Source organism: Sciurus carolinensis, chromosome 1, assembly GCF_902686445.1.
Source record: "Sciurus carolinensis chromosome 1, mSciCar1.2, whole genome shotgun sequence".
Classification (NCBI taxonomy): Eukaryota; Metazoa; Chordata; class Mammalia; order Rodentia; family Sciuridae; genus Sciurus; species Sciurus carolinensis.
The window spans coordinates 148,408,134-148,425,078 of NC_062213.1; the positions used below are offsets into that span (position 1 = coordinate 148,408,134).

Below are 16,945 nucleotides of genomic sequence, written 5' to 3' on the forward strand. Positions count from 1 at the left end.
GAAACACTTTTTCCTTTTTGTTTATTGAAGTTACTTTCATAATAGAAGCTTCTTATTCTTTTCCCATCTCCTTCCTATCTCTCCCTTCAGATTATAGTTTGAACAATCTTTGTGAAGTACAATACATGTGAATTGATCATAGTTAATAGTCACCACCAATATATTAGTACATTTTGTTCATTTTCTGCATTTAAAAAAATTCAAAGACAATATTGAATCAATGTAATGATAATGTTCTTGAGAGAGCAGCATATATTTGACATAGATAAAGACAGGTTAGAAAGTTTCTAAGAAGATTTAGTCCAATATCTTCCTCTGAGATAGATCCAGAAGGGTGCACAATCCTCAGTATTCAATAGAATCTCAGAAATAATTACTACCTTCTTATCTCACTCTTTGTTGAGATTTAGAGTGGTACTAACAAGATGTATTTGTGTTGCAGCCTGAGAAATTTAGAGGAAAACCATTCTAAGCTAAAAGCTAGGGAAAATATGTTGTTAAACTAAAATCTCTGAGTAATCTGTTTTCCCTGCCTTTAATTTACAGGCATAGGCAACCGGACAGCAGGAGCAGATGATTTCTTGGGTGCCAGAGGACAGGTTGGGGAAAGGAATAGGGTCAGTGGGTCAAAAATGGTGATATAATGTGGCTTACCAATCTGCCTCAAGTCCTGATCTTAGGTAATTATGGAGTCTGAGGTAATCAATGACAAAGAACTGCCTTACGTGTGAGCAGTAAGATTTATTGAGTTGGTCAATATTGTGGAAAAGACTAAATATCTAGACCATCACTGTAACCACAATGCCTGGTCTTTAGGGTCTTCAATACATCTAGACACATCATCGTGTCTTTTCTAGGCTATGTGTGTAGACCCAGAGTATGACTGAATTTACTAACTATATCTGTAAATGTTTTTATTCTGGCCAGTCTTATTGGATTGGTTGGAGTACTGATCATACAAAAGTTTCTTTTACATTTTTCTTGATAGCTGGCTGAAATACTGCCCTTCTTGTCAAAATGAAATTGTAAAATCATTTGGACTTGGGAAGAGATAGAGTTGTTTATGTATGAGAGGAGACTCAGGCAGGCTTCCAGCTTGAAATGATTTCTTCTGGATCTTCTGACCTATCCATCCTACAAAACCACTTGACCCTTTCAGCAATGCAAGAGGAATAAATCTGACCTTTGTTCATCTGACCCTGTGACCTAAGGTTTGGGGCAGGAAATAAGTCCATACAAATGTAAATCACAGCATGCTTCAGGTTATTGGCATGGGTGATCCTTCCTCCAACCTTCTTAAAATCCCGCTTTCTATCTTGACCCTCTGGTAACCATATATATGGAGGTGACACACTTACTTCAGCAATGCTAACATCTACCTTTTCCCAACAACTAGCCCTTGGTACTAAAGCTGATGTGAGTCATTGAAATCAGTTAGACACAGTTTAGAAGCTAGAGGGAAACAACCTTGGTTCTAACTTCTACATTGTATTTTACTATCTAAGTAAAATACTTCTTTGCACTTTGACTTAATGTAAAGAAAAATATGCTGTTTTTTCTTCTGTTAAGTGGGGAGAATAGAATTTATGGTTAAATCATAGTTTGATGTCTCCTAGGTATCCTGTATTCCTGGATGTCTTTTGATGTTGCTGAGTATTTGCTAGCAAGAAGGTAATGAAAGTAGGACTAGTCTCTGTCTCTCTCTTGAACTGCAAGGAGTAAAGACCTTGGAGGATAGCATTCAAGAATGCAGGGAGTGAACAAACAAATATGGAAGATTCTATAGATAGCCTGGCCTATAAAGATCTAAATTAGATGGAATAGTGATGGGAGTTTGACATTAATGTCTTTGTGTTTTTCATCCTTATTGTATATGAAGAACTAAAGAGAAGCTGAAAATACGTGCTAAGTTAGTGGGTGTTGGGGGCAACTAAGGTTTCTGGTGGTGATAATTGGAGAATGACATTTTGATGGCTTACACTTGCCAACTCACAGGGTTAAAGACATTTGTACATACACAAACTACTTGAGGCTCCCTACAAGCTGATCAGGAGCGCCCCTCAAAAGTGGAAAAAAGAAAATAAAAATCCACTTAACCAGAGATTCAGTAGCTAGTGAGAGAAACAATGAATAGAACACCTCAGGGAGGTGGCCTATATTGACCCTGACCCTGGTATGGGAGAAATAAGAATACTTGAATCAAATAAAAATTTGATACTTACGAAGGCACTCAGGAGATGGGAGCAGAACTCATTATATATTCAGGTACTCCATTATTATTATTATTTTTTATCTTTTTATTTTTTATTGTAAACAAATGGGATACATGTTATTTCTCTGTTTGTACATGGAGTAAAGGTATACCATTTGTGTAATCATAAATTTACATAAGGTAATGTTGTTTGATTCATTCTGTTATTTTTCCCTTCCCCCAACCCCTCCCACCCCTCTTTTCCCTCTATACAGTCCTTCCTCCATTCTTGCCCCCATCCCTAACCCTAACTCTAACCCTAACACTAACCCCTCCCACCCCCCATTATGTGTCATCATCCATTTATCAGCGAGATCATTCGTCCTTTGGTTTTTTGAGATTGGCTTATCTCACTTAGCATGATATTCTCCAATTTCATCCATTTGCCTGCAAATGCCATAATTTTATCATTCTTTATGGCTGAGTAATATTCCAGTGTATATATATGCCACAGTTTCTTTATCCATTCATCAACTGAAGAGCATCTAGGTTGGTTCCACAATCTGGCTATTGTGAATTGAGCAGCAATGAACATTGATGTGGCTGTATCTCTGTAGTGTGCTGATTTTAAGTCCTTTGGGTATAGTCCGAGGAGTGGGATAGCTGGGTCAAATGGTGGTTCCATTCCAAGTTTTCTAAGGAGTCTCCACACTGCTTTCCAGAGTGGCTGCACTAATTTGCAACCCAACCAGCAATGTATGAGTGTAGCTTTCTCCCCACATCCTCTCCAACACCTGTTGTTGCTTGTATTCTTGATAATCGCCATTCTAATTGGGGTGAGATGGAATCTTAGGGTGGTTTTGATTTGCATTTCTCTATTACTAGAGATGTTGAACATTTTTTCATATGTTGATTGCTTGTAGATCTTCTGTGAAGTGTCTGTTCATTTCCTTAGCCCATTTGTCGATTGGGTTATTTGCATTCTTGGTGTAGAGTTTTTTTTTGAATTCTTTATAGATTCTGGAGATTAGTGCTCTATCTGAAGTATGATTGGCAAAGATTTTTCTCCCACTCTGTAGGCTCTTTCTTAGCATTGCTGATAAGGTACTCCATTATTTAACCCATTCTAGGCAGTGGATTATAAATGAGTGATCTTTATCAGTTCTAGGCTCAGGCAAAGAGAAGGTAATAAGCTATTTCCATCTTCTTTTCCCCTCACAGTGACTTTAAATGATGCCACTTATTCCTGACAATTAAGCTACAATGTATAGGAAGATCACCTGACCTATACTGACTTGCAACACATGCAAGAATAAAAGAGAAATCAAAAATTGAAAATTTCTAATGTAATAAGTTATCAAGATTCTTGAGTTTGTCTATTATCATAATGTAATGTACCTAGAGCTAGTAGGCAGATGTTGAAAGTTTAGTATCAGTGTTACTACTTTTACTTCAAGTCACTTGAATACGAGGTAACAACCTACATAAATGATTAAGCAACTTTAGAATATATTACAAATTTCCTACTCTAGAAGACAAGTTTCAGGGCACTGCTTCTCAAACCTTAAAGTACATATGAATTATCTAGGGATTTTATTAAAACTCAGATTCTGCTTCAATAAATCTTGGTAAGCTTAGAGATCATTCATTTCTAGCAATCTCCCAGCAATGCTAATATTACTGGTCAATGGGTAACACTTGGAAAAATGTTCTTAGAAGATATATAGAAAGATGTTCTTGGGTGGTCCCTCAAAAGCTTGACAAGTAGTAAAGATTTTGAACAGAACTATAATGAGACATCAGGTGGCAAAGCTTGGGCTGATACCAGTGAAATTAATCTATCTGTGGATGATTGCTCTCGTTGTGGAGGCAATCAATCACTTTCTCTTCTCTTTCTCCTTTTAAAAAAAAAAAAAAAACTGCTTTGGTGGTGTAAAGAATTCAGGAGAAACATATACTGTCTGGTGTCTGAGTGAACTTGGAGCACAGCATGCCTCTCAACTGACCCCATCTGCATCCTGTTTGTAATTCACTAATAGCTCAGGTCCTGAGAAGTTCTCCAGGGCAGCACACACTGAGGCATATATTTGACCTCAAGTATTACCTGCTTCTAGAAATCCTTGGATTCTATTCCAATATACTCAGCTGTTCAGCCACTGACAAAGAAATGCTGTTAAGTCTGCATGAATGTCCCCCAAGTATGGGAAATCAGATACTCTATCAATTGTCAGCATATCCCAGTCCAAAGAACCACCACTTCTGCACCAATACCATTGTATGTGCTACTTGATCCTTTAATTTACTCTTCTGCTTGGGAAGTCACTTTATTTCTGAAACTTATCCTTATTTGAAGGTAATTAGTCTTTTATTTTTTAATAGATGAAACAACTTGTACTACCCTTATACAAAATTTGTAGGTTAATTCAAACTTACAAAAAATTAACACTTTTTAGACTAGAATGAATCAAGACTAAGTATTGTGTGCGATTAGGAGAGGGTTTGAATCATTTAGATCTGTAGTCTGAACTTGGAGGGTAAAAGATCACTTTTAAGTTCTTTGCTTTTTAGGAACTGCACAGAAATTAATCTTCCAAAAAGACTGTAACAAAGAAACATTAAAACTCTTTTCCTTTTCGAAAATTCTTTTCCCTTGTCATCCCATGTCTTCTCAAGGGTTTTAAAACATTTTGACATATTCTTGCAAACCCAGACTCATTATGGTCTACTGGTATTCACCAAGTTACCAGTGACTTTTGAGGGTTCACACTCATTTTTATGTATTAGATCTCTCTCAGGTCATGGCTATTTTTTAAAAAATTAGTTAGCTCCAATTATAGGGTTCTTAATCTGTCTGAGTTGTCATTATCTGATGCATGAAAATTTTAATAATCCTGGAAATTGTCCCATATATATGCCAGGTTTGAATTTTCAGTCATCATATCTGAGTTCAGAAATGTCACATTGGTTTATTTTTTTCCCAAAATCAAATTAAATCTGACTGTGAAATTACACTTATCAGTATGGTAAGAATTTCAAACTTGAACTTGGAGTGGTCTCTCCTTCCTAGGTTTATATAGAAATTCAAAAGACTAACAAGGTGACAAAAAATTTTAATTTTTAGCTCCTCATAAATGAGATGCTTATTTTTTAAGACCATGCAATACATTTCACAGAGAAAGCTTCAAAATGTCCATGCCAATCTTGGGCATGGATATTCTCGATTAAGTCTGAAGGCTTGGTACAGTCAACTAACAGAAATTTCTCCCTGGCTAAGTGATCCTGGTTCTACAAGGAATGAAGGTGGTATGCTTTATTAGAAATTCTAACCCTCAAAAAACATGTTTTCTTTCTGGTTTGAAGAAATCTTTAAGATGAAGAGGATCCTCTGTAGCCTCAGTGTCCTCTGCCCTTATCTGTTCAAGGTCTTCCCTTTATCTTCTCTCTCCCTAATGCGAGAGAGGTCAAAAGAGTTAACAGGTGATGGGATAAGGCACAGAAAGGAGGGATTTGCTTTTTTTAGGTGTCTGGTCTTATATGTGATCTCAGGTGCAAAGGCAGCGTATAGGGGGTGAGAATGGTGGTAGAAGGGTGGTGTGACATTGTGTGCGTAAGTGCTTCAGTGAAGTTTCTCAGTGGAATTGAAAGCAAAAGCTATTGCTGAGATTTGGAAGAAGACACATTCTGATGTGGTGATAGAAAAGAAGGTTATAAACACTCACCTAGAAGAAGCTAAAGTACCTGAACAAGCAGTACAGAAGGTTTTCCTGGTATCACTAAGGTGTGGTGCTGTGGATTCAAAGTGAGTCCAGTTATTGTAATTGTAACTTTTTACCATCAACATTCAGTTTCAAAGAAGAGGTACTGAGAATGTGGAGAGAGATACAGGGCTCAGAGCATGATGAAGAGAGAAGCAAGGGACTCAAAAATGTGATTACAGTAATTATAATGCTAGGAGTCTCCAGAGAAATAGAACCAATAGTGTGTGTGTATGTGTGTGTGTGTGTGTGTGTGTGTGTGTGTGTGTGTAGAGAGGGGGGAGAGAGAGAAAGAGAGAGAGAGAGAGAGAGAGAGAGAGAGAGAGAGAGAGAGAGAGAAAAGAGATGAATGAAGGAACTAAGAAAGGAAAGAAGAGAGAAAGAGACTTGTAAAATGTTGGCTTATATGATTATCAGAGACTGGAAAATCCCAAGATCTGCAGGATGATTCAGCAAGAAGGAGATCCAGGAAAGCTAATTTTTCATTTTGAGTCTGAAGACAGTGAAAAGACTGATGTCCCAGTTTTGGAACAGGAAGGCTTTTGGACAGGAAGAATTCTTTCTATTCAGGCTTTGACTAAATTGGGTTGAGATCCACCCACATCAGGAAGGGCAGCTGGCTTTACCAGTGCATCATCCTCAAGGACAAGGGGGAAAAAAAAACACTATGTCCCTGAATGCCCCCTTTCTGTTCTCAAAAACCTAGCCAAGTTCAGGGAACAACGAGAGCAAGTCTGGGTCAAAATGTGCAGACACATCATCTTTAGGGACATTGGATTCCTCTCATGCATGCTGGGAATTAGGGCAAGTTAGTGTTATCTGTAAAAGTTTCTTTCTCCAATGTGCACTAGGACAGTTGCTCCTTGGGATGCTGATCATTCAAGGAACAAAGAAAAGTCAGCAAGTTAACCATGTCGCTCCTTCTGTAGCCTAATTTATAAAACCTCTCTCCTTTCAGCTCAGAGCACAATGAAGAGAGAAGTGTTCATCTAGACAGATACCCCTGGATAAAACATCATGAGGAATAGGAGATACCACTCACTGGCAAGACACTTGGAGGCACTGCGTAGAGCACACCAGTCCAGCCCACTGGGCCTTCCCTGTAAGCATTTTCCAATGAACCTTGTGTTGTGTATCCCATCATACTCAGTTTACCAGTTTAAATGTTAATCTTATCCAAAAACACCCTCATAGAACTTGGGCACCCCGTGTAGGGCCCAATCAGATTGTCATGCAAAACTAGTCATCATACTGACCATGAAATGTAGAATAGAGACTGTGAAAAAAGTTACAGGAGTAATCAATTCAAAGGCAGAAGTAATAGAAAAAATGATGGTCAAATTGGGTGCATAACATTGATATATGGAAGATTGCAGTGGTTGATAATGATGGGATTCAGTAATGACAACTGAATTCAACTAAGGAAAACTATCAAAATAATTATTTATGTAGCACTACATTGTTTAATATGATAGCCATAGTCACATGTGATTATTTCAAATTAAATTTGAAATAAGAAAGCAAAATGGACATTTTATGAAGTCAATCCACCAGATCCTAACCAGTTTCCTACTTCATTGATTTTTGCCCCATATTGATTGTGTTATGGGGGATCATTTTTACCTAATGTGATACACATTTGAAATGCCAGTACTTAGAAAGCACATATCTCTTAGTATATAAAACAAACAAGAACTTTATTCCATTTTTTAACACCTACATATAGTTTTTAAAGATTGCATGTTGAGTTAATTTAGAATCATCTTATAATGAAAGAATCCATTTATTTTTTCTAAACAAAGAGTTTTTTCTTTCGTTACTTCTCAGAAAGAACTTTTCATACCAAAATAGTAGTAATAGGCTCTCAGAAATTTCCATGACCTGCAAGAGGCTGCCACAAGAATGGAGCTAAAAAAATAATAAGTGCACGATTGTTATAAATAACCAACTTTTTCTTATCATAGATCATTCAGAAAAATATCAGCTACTTCTTAATTTTCTAAGTAAAAAATCATATTCATTTTTATTTCTATAGTCTCAGATTATACCAGAATGGCTCATATTATGACTTTGTCAGAATAATTTTTTTTTTTGTTTTGTGACTTGCTGAAAAATTAAAGCAAAAATGTTAATCATCCCAACTTTGTCTTTTTATTCATTCTAATTTACTAAATTGTCTATAAATTCTAAGCTGCATTTTAACTGTAAATGATCAGTTTGAAAATTATTGAAGATAAGTATCTCAAACCTCTTTTAATTCCATATTTAATGATGACAGAATAAATGCTTTGAAGATGGAAAGCACCTGCCCTAGAAACAGATGTGGAATGCTCAAAGAGGCTGGAGAATTGACTGTACTGTAACATCAGAGAGAGGATGTTCAATATGTAGGAAGATAATAGATGATTTTTAAAGAAATGATTAAATCACATTCTGCTCAGATAACTAGTATATATGTTACTAGTATATATGTTATATCCTTACAAAATATACACCTAAAATATGGTTTCTTTTATCATCAAAATTCATCTTTTTATTTATCTGGTTTTAGTTCTAGAAAAGATTGCTCTGTTCAAAAATAAATATCATTTGCCTATAAGGTCATTTATTTATTTATATTCATCTTGGTCTCTCTAATAGGTAATGTAAATTTAAATATTCATATACATGATGTAAAGTATAAATAAGTTTGGTAATGTTTAAAAATTGATTTATATTTAATAGTGACCACATTATTTGCTATAGATCTACCATTTAACATTTCTTAGGTTTGCTTTCCCTCATTTTTGGGGTTCAATCTATCTGAGTTCCATTAACTTTATGAGTACAGACTTCACTTTTAAAGTCTCCCACATATGAATGACTCTGTCTCAGAGAACAAGGTATGGAAATATTACTGCTATGGTCAGTCATTCTAAATAAATTATATTTGACTTTCTATTTAGATTATGCAGTATTCTCAAATTAGCCTTGGAAAACAGTCTGAATGGAGGAAAAGTATTCTCCAATTTGGAAAACAAGTATACTGTCTAGTTCTAAGTACTCAGTGCTGGGTGTATACTTGGTTTTAATAAGGATGTATGCTAGCCCCAATGTCCCAATCTCTGTTTTGGTAACTATCCAAGGTGGCATGTGTGGCCATCCCCAAGTGTGGATTTGATAAAATTCAAAACCTGACTGGTCAGGGTTTATGATGGCCTTTCCATTTGAACCATCTCTTGTCAGAAGAGGAGCATTCACTTAACCTAAGGAAATGTTTAACTTGTTCAAGTCTAGGAGGACAGAAGAGGAAAAGGCAGGACTTACTTAATTCTGTTCCCTCTAGAATACTTCCTTATGCATAAAGTTTTCTCTGTGTGGTTTAGTTAACTAGTTTTATTTTTGGTGCCATCCAACATTTCTTAGGCCAAGGCTCTGGCTCTTTTGATACTCTAGCAGGTATAAATTTCTTGGTCAAGGATTTCTCGGCCTTCCATGTGCCTTTTCTACAGCATAAAACTATTCTGTCAACTCATGAATCTCTTACAAAGTCAGGGCAGGTTAGAGACTCCTTTAATACTGGCAGGGGCAAATGAAGCTGTGCATGTACTTGGACAGTGATTTGGTTATTATAACTGACTTTCCACTTTATCCTTCATAGGCAGGCCAAGCGCTGGTTCTGTCGACCCCTCTTCTCTGCAAGGTGGTTGGATTCCTGTCCTCAGCATGAGTACGACAGCTTGACCTCTGGAGTCTGTGTCCCTTGTGCTGACCATATGTTTTTCTATACAATTTTCCTGTCCTGACTTTTATAACCTCACACTCTGTGGTCCTACAGGGAAATCTGTTAATTTCTGTCCTTGGAAATAACTAATTTCCCATGTCACCGCTTGGCATATGTCAACATTTCCTCTTGATGAACTATCTGTTTTCACACTGAACTTTCCCAGCTGTTGGCTTGCTCTCTTCCCCAGGATCTGTCTCCTGGGGGCATTCTCATTCATCCTACTAAGGGAAAAAGTTATCTAACCTTTTCTGATTCTGTACTAAAAAAACACTGTTTCTAGAAGAATGCAGTGGTTTGAAGATAGTGTCATGACATTACTTCCTAAGTCAAAACCCTGCAAAAGTGAATACAACACAATGACTTAGTCTCCAAGGTACTCTGCTAAATTCAGGACATTTGCCTTTTTCTCTTTGTTTTCTACTATAATGTTTATTTTCTCTAAACTTTTATGTGCTATTGACTTTATGTAACATAGTCTTTCTTTATGTCATTTTCCTAGTCAACACATTCCCTGAAACAAGTGATCATTCAAAGCCAATTCAAATGACACTTCATTTTCAAAATTTTTCTTGATCCAATATTTGAGAAGATATTTTCTCTCTTATAAATCCTAGTATCATTCTAAAATTCTCTTGCAGGAAACATAACTGTTGAATCATAATTCTGTATTTATGTATTTGAATCTCTTACTAGAAATTGATCTATACCTAATTCATTAATTTATCCTGAGTTCACTGTACAAATTGGTATTTAATAAACATTTACTGACTGTATATATTTTCCCAGTTTACTTTTAAACTGAATTAACTATCCAGCATGCTTTCAAAATTAACTTTATTGAGCCTATGTCAGGCTCAACCTAGTCTTTTGTCTTGATCCACTTCAAGTAAAAAAGGTGTTTGCATCAAATAATTTGTCATTTTAAATGAAGAACTTTTAATTCTGCTTTAATCTTTAAGTTGCTAATATTGCATGTAGAATTGTTGTATATTTTTTTCACCCTGTTTCAGTTTATGTTACTGTATTTATCAAAACTAAGAACCCAAAGTTTTTATATTATTGCAAATTAAACTTCAGGTTTATTTAGATTTCACCAACTTTTCTATTACTGCTCCCCACCCCAAGGTTGGGTGCAGAATAATTTTGACTTTTGGATTTCTATTTAAGTAGAAGGCAACATAGCAAGCCCATTAGGGATATTATGACTTCAGAATTACTGAGTACTGGGAAATATGTAGAAGAGAGATTGGTTACCAGTACATCATAATTACATTTCTTAGTTTATTTGATTAGGTTCCTTGTAGAATAAAGTGTTGAAACTTAAATAGTAAAGAAATTTTTACTTATTCATTTGAATATGAATTTTCTATGTTCTCTAATATGTATGAATCTGAGTTCCTGTCAGAGTACCATAGTTTCTTGTATTTTCATTTTAATTTTAACCAAAAATAACAATAATAGTGAATCTTTATTGTGCACTTACTAAGTGCTAAGGACTATGTAGGCACTTAGGACAAGTTTGAACTTCTGACATAATATCAGGTATGCAAGAAGCATGTCTTTAGCTCCCACAATTATGTTGCTCCTCAGACTCCATTAAATTGACCTGGCATGGAATTCTAAGACTATAATTTACATTTTCTTATTCTCCAAAAATTGTGTAAAAATTCTGGAATCTTGCACATTGGGGAAAAGGGAGGCCTTTGGTCATCAATTCTATGTCTTGCAGATTCCTATTGAGATAGTCATTGTTTCTGATCACATGACCCTTTCTTACTTAGAAACTTTCTGCCACTTTTCTGAAACTATTAAGACAGAAATTTTTTGGATAGTTGGTACCCCTATATGAAGGTTTCTTCCCCCCCCTGAAGTATACCACAGGGTATTACAAATTCTTGAGGTTCATCTAGTATTCACAGATCTCCCTCTCCACTTGCTGCCCAGGGAGAGCATGTTATTGTTAGTTGGGAGAAAGCTTTTCTCTGGTTAATCCTTTGTCAACTTTTCTTTTCTCCCCTTTCTACTTTCTAAGTTCCTAAAATTCTGAAGAACTGCAACCTTTCCCCATACCCTACATCATGAATCTTCCTGAAATAATGAATCAACCATCCTGTTGTTGCTGGCATGAATGGGGATAACATTCAACAAAATGGGTCATTTTTCTCATATTAAAAAACAAAACAACAACCAAAAACCCTGATGAAAAACCTAATATAGTTATCTATTAAACAAATGATATAGTAAAAGCAAATGGTCCTAGCAAGTTGATTCACTCCATCATTAATAAGTTGAATTAGGCTATGTTTGATTAATAGTTGACATCACATGTAGCATATACACTTTAGCACAATTACAAAATAAATCTAGGGAAATATTAGCTTCCAAAGCATAAGGTCGAAAAACTGCACTTGATTTTGGAGTTCTTTGTAGAACACATGCATTCACTTGAACAGAATATGGTAACAGATGCCTTTACTTACTTCTAGTGGGAATTGATAACCTTAATTCATAAATAGAAGGTTACTTGCCAGTAGACCTCATGATACTTTGTGTTCCCACTTGGATTCTTAAAGTGATCAGATTCTGCCATTTGTTTTATTACCTTACACATCATGTACTATGCTGCCCAATAAGCTAGAAGAAAAGCTGATGTACGTGTGTGTGTGTGTGTGTGTGTGTGTGTGTGTGTGTATGAACTACATACATTTACGTACCTATTCCTATCTGTGTACGTATATGTGTACAAATATATTTACTACATATATTTATTGATAAATTAAATATATAATACAGATGAAGTTAAGGACTAAGAAACGTGACAGAAAGGTAAATCAGTTTGTAAGTTCACTTATTAATATTTCACTTATTTATTAATTTATTAATATTTATTAATATTTCACTTATTAATATTTGCAGGTGTCTTGTTTCCTCTGATGACATTTCGTATCCAGTCTTCTGCTTCTATTTCAATTGTAAATATTCTGTAATAATTACAATTCTTTTACTTTTCTTCAAATGCATTATACTATATACTGATTATCTCCATTTTTGAGTTTGTACACATTTAATTAGATACTGGGCATTTACATTTGTAAAGCAAAAAACTGTGCATTAAACAAAAGACAATGATAGAAGATATATTTTGCCATGGACAATGACACATTGGTTTTATACTCCAGAGATTTTCATGTTTTCATAGTAGCCAGTATCTGCAAACAAATGATTGAATTAAAAATTATATAGATGTATAATAATATATGATAGAATATTATTTGACCATGAAAGGAAACCTGCCATTTGTGACAGCATGGATGAACCTGGAAAAATTATGCCAAGTGAAATAAAGCAGATACAGGAAGAGAAATACATTGCGATTTCACTTATATGGGAATCCAAACATGTCAGACTCACAGAAAGAGGTTATAATGGTGTCTGCCAGGGTCTGGGGTGTTGGAAAAACGGGAGATATTTGTCAAAGTATCCAAATTTTCAATTGTGTAATGACTAAGTTCTAGGGATTGAATGTGGTGACCATAGTTAATAATATTATATTGTATACTTGAAATGTGCTAAGATGGAATATAGTGACTACTCTTATCAATCACACAAAGATAACTATGTGAGTTAATGTGTGTATATATGTATATATGTATATGTATATATATATGTGTATATTTATGTTTGTGTGTGTATACATATACACACTGCATACCTTAATATATGTTTTTGTCAATTGTGACCCAATAAAACTGAAAAAATATATATACCACTTTTTATTCTGGGATCACAAAATAATTTTTTAAAGAAAAAAATCATGTAATCAAAAAATAAGCTTTCAAGTTTGGTATTTTCAAAGTTACTCTTATCTAATTCTTTTCAATGTATTTGTTATGAAGTAAACATTAGGTGTCCTACAGAAGTTCATCTGTAAGACAATGCAAAAGGGTTTAGAGGTGAAAAGATTGGGTTATGAAAACCTTTACCTAAGCAGTGTGTTAATCTCTTTTTAGAGATTAATTAAGTGGTGAGTGTAAGGAGGTTGTGATTGGAGGAGGTAGATCACTAGGGGTGGCCTTTGGGGATTCTATTTTGTGAGTTGAGTTTAGTCTCTCTGTTTTCTGCAGCTATGTCTTGAGCTACTTTCCTCCACCACACTCTTTCACCATGAAGTTCTACCTTACCTAAAGCCCCAAATAAAGTCAGCTGTGTATGAACTAAGACCTCTGGTACCATGAGCACCAAAATAAACTATTCCTCATCTGATTGTTCTTGTCAGGTCTTTTGATCACAGCAGCAAAAAAGCTGAATAAAACAGAAATTGGTACCAAGAGTGGGGACATTGCTGTGACTAAACTGATCGTGTGGGTCAGGAACTTTGGGAGCTTTTTGGAATTTGTGAGATTAATTTTGGAAAGTTTAATGATGCAAACTGGAGAAGCTTTAGTATTTTGTAAATACATGTTAGTGAACTTTTGCATCAGACCTGCATAGGGAGCGAGTGGGTAACCGTTGGAGGTGCGGACCTGGTGGAAATTAAAACTATGAAAATAAAATTAAGATAATAAAGAGAAAAGAGGAGAATTATATGTATTTTCAAAGCAGGGTCTGATCCTAACAAAGAGAAAAGCCCTCAAATGCTTTATTTATAGCAGTATACTCCACTGTGGGTCAGTATGTCACTTCTTTAGGAAAAACAGAATATTTGGTATTTGTCAGGTTATACCCATCTCCCAGTGGCTATGTTTGATCCTAGAGCTGTAAGCTAAGGCAGGGCACCAGCATGATCTGGGCTTTCTCAAACCAGAGAATTTACCAGGAGTTCCCAGAAAAGCAGCTTCCCTGCTTTGTGGTAGCTCAAACAAACCCATAATTTATACATGGCTTCCAACAATGAGCAATTCAGGTGAGAGGTCAGAAGACCAGAATGCTGTGGATGGTAAAGACAGGGCCCATAAGGTTGCAGAAGAGAAGGAGTGTTATATTGGAAATTGGACCAGAGGCCATTCGCATTACATTTGGGCTAAGAAGTTGTCTGCATTCTGCCTGTGTTCTGAGACTTTCTGCAAGGTCAATTTAAAAGTGATGGACTTCTTAATCTGGCAGAAGAAATTGCTAGGCAACAAAGTATTCAGGCAGTGGCATGGATATTGCTGGAAGATTTAAGGCAAGTTTATTGTGATAATTGGGAGCAGAAAGTAAGCAGAAAAATTTGAAAATATTGCAGTTTGACCAGAACACCATGAGTAAAACTGGGGCTAAGCAATGTGCAATTGTTAAAAATGTTACAGCCATTAAATAAACACTAAAGACTTTTCCCAGAAAACAATAGGAAAGAAGATTTGAGGGCATATCAGGAGTTGGTAAGACCATACCCATCTCAGGCTTAAGGGTACAAAAAAAAAAAAAAACCTTTCTTTGAGCAGAGATCAAGGGACACCCTGCTTGCATCAGAGTGTCTAGGAAGTTTTGCAACATGCTCAGCCACCCAGGAACTAAGAGGCTGCTGCAGTCAAGCCCCTGGAGGCTAGGCTATCGCTCAAGATGGCAGCAGACCTTGGCGTCTACCACATGGTACTGGTTTTGCAGGAATGCAGAATGCTAGAGTTAAGAGGTCATGGGGACAAAAGCTCAGGTCAGAAGTAAAGAGAGTTTATAGGTGATTGGGTTTATAGGTGAGTCTTAACCTAAGCAGTATGTTAATGCAAAGTCTTGAGCTGTTTTCCTCCACCACACTCCTCCACCATGATGTCCTGCCTCACCTCATGCCACAAAGAATGTACTTGACTGCCTATAAATTAAGTCCTCTGAAACTGCGAACTCCCAGACAAACTTTTCCCACTCTAATTGTTCTTGCTGGGACTTTTGGTCACAGTGGTGAAAAAACTGACCAAAACAACATTTCCTTAAAAAAAAAAAAGGCTCTTGGCCTAATGTTAGCTATTCTACATATATGAAATTCATAATATAAATCATTTTCAAATCAACCAAGATATATAGATTCATAACTTTTTGAAAAACAATTTCAACAATTTCATTAATTTTGTGGATATTAACCCTGAGGGAATTTACACTAGATTATCTATAATCAGTTTTGAATATTTTCTTTGTTCATTATTTATTTTAGTTATTTCTTAGAAAAGATATGAAATTTCTGAAATAAAATGTTATAGCAAGAATGTCAATACAGAAATTTTAATTTTAAATTTATTTGTAGAATGAAGCACATTTGAGTTAGGCTGAGGGATTAGGCTGGGAATAAGGTTAGCTAAATATACTTCTAGTCTCAGAAAGTTCTAGATAGATAGTTATTTCTTTGTTTCTGTGGGGTTTGGCTACCTAACTTACTTAACTTTCATATTTATATTAAAAAGAAATGCTATTTGAAGTTGAAATATTCTGATATGATCTTTCTCTAATCTCATCAATATATCCAATAATGTAATGACAAATATGGCAGCTTCATATGATTTAAATGAATAATTGAGCCCATAGCATGGACAGAAAGTTAATGGTAATATAAATGCACATAATGGAGACAGAAACTGGATGAGGTATCCTATATATTGTGAAGCATTATTGTGTATATTGATAAAATTACAGAAATATTCTATCAGAATATTTTAATTTCAATTAATAAGTGTTTCTTTTTAGGTATAAATGTGAAAGTTAGTTAGATTGAGTAGTCAAGCACCATAGAAACAAAACAAACAAACAAAAAAACCTGTATATCTGGAACTTTCTGCAACTAGAAGTATATTTACCTGTGGACATGCTGCTGTAGATTCTAAGCAACTCTAGCGATTGGGTGATCTGAAATATTCCACAGGGGACCATAGTGTAATAATTTCTATTGACCTTTCTTTGAGACTTATCTGCTTGCTCCATCACAGAGAAGATGTGATTAGTTTCATTAATTGTACTATTAGAAATCATCCCATAGACCTCTATAGAAGACATCATTTGACCTCTCTTCTCACCTCAACTCCTGTGGTCCAAAGATCATGTGACACAGACCAGTATGGTGACGTGCACTAAAAGAGCCTCTCTAGAAATGTTTGTAGGCTTGGCAAAATCTGTGGTCTAACAATACAAAGTGAATAATGGAAGAACAAACTTTTTCCAAACTTTAAAGGCTTTGGTGATTGCCTTAAGATTCAGAGTTTATTAGCTCTTAATATTTCATATTTTGACTATTCGTTGTGTGCATTTGAATGGTAATTTTTCTGATATTCA

General features: G+C 35.5%; 1 long non-coding RNA gene across 2 annotated transcripts in view; it reads left to right on the forward strand.

The window, feature by feature from the left end:
* Positions 1 to 6,905: 6,905 nt before the first annotated feature.
* The window catches only part of LOC124993074 (uncharacterized), a 73,120-nt gene continuing 63,080 nt past the window's right edge, over positions 6,906 to 16,945 (forward strand). For both annotated transcript variants that reach the window (XR_007110240.1, XR_007110241.1), the window contains exon 1: positions 6,906 to 7,048. This is a non-coding gene — a long non-coding RNA (uncharacterized LOC124993074). The remainder of the gene's footprint in view (positions 7,049 to 16,945) is intronic.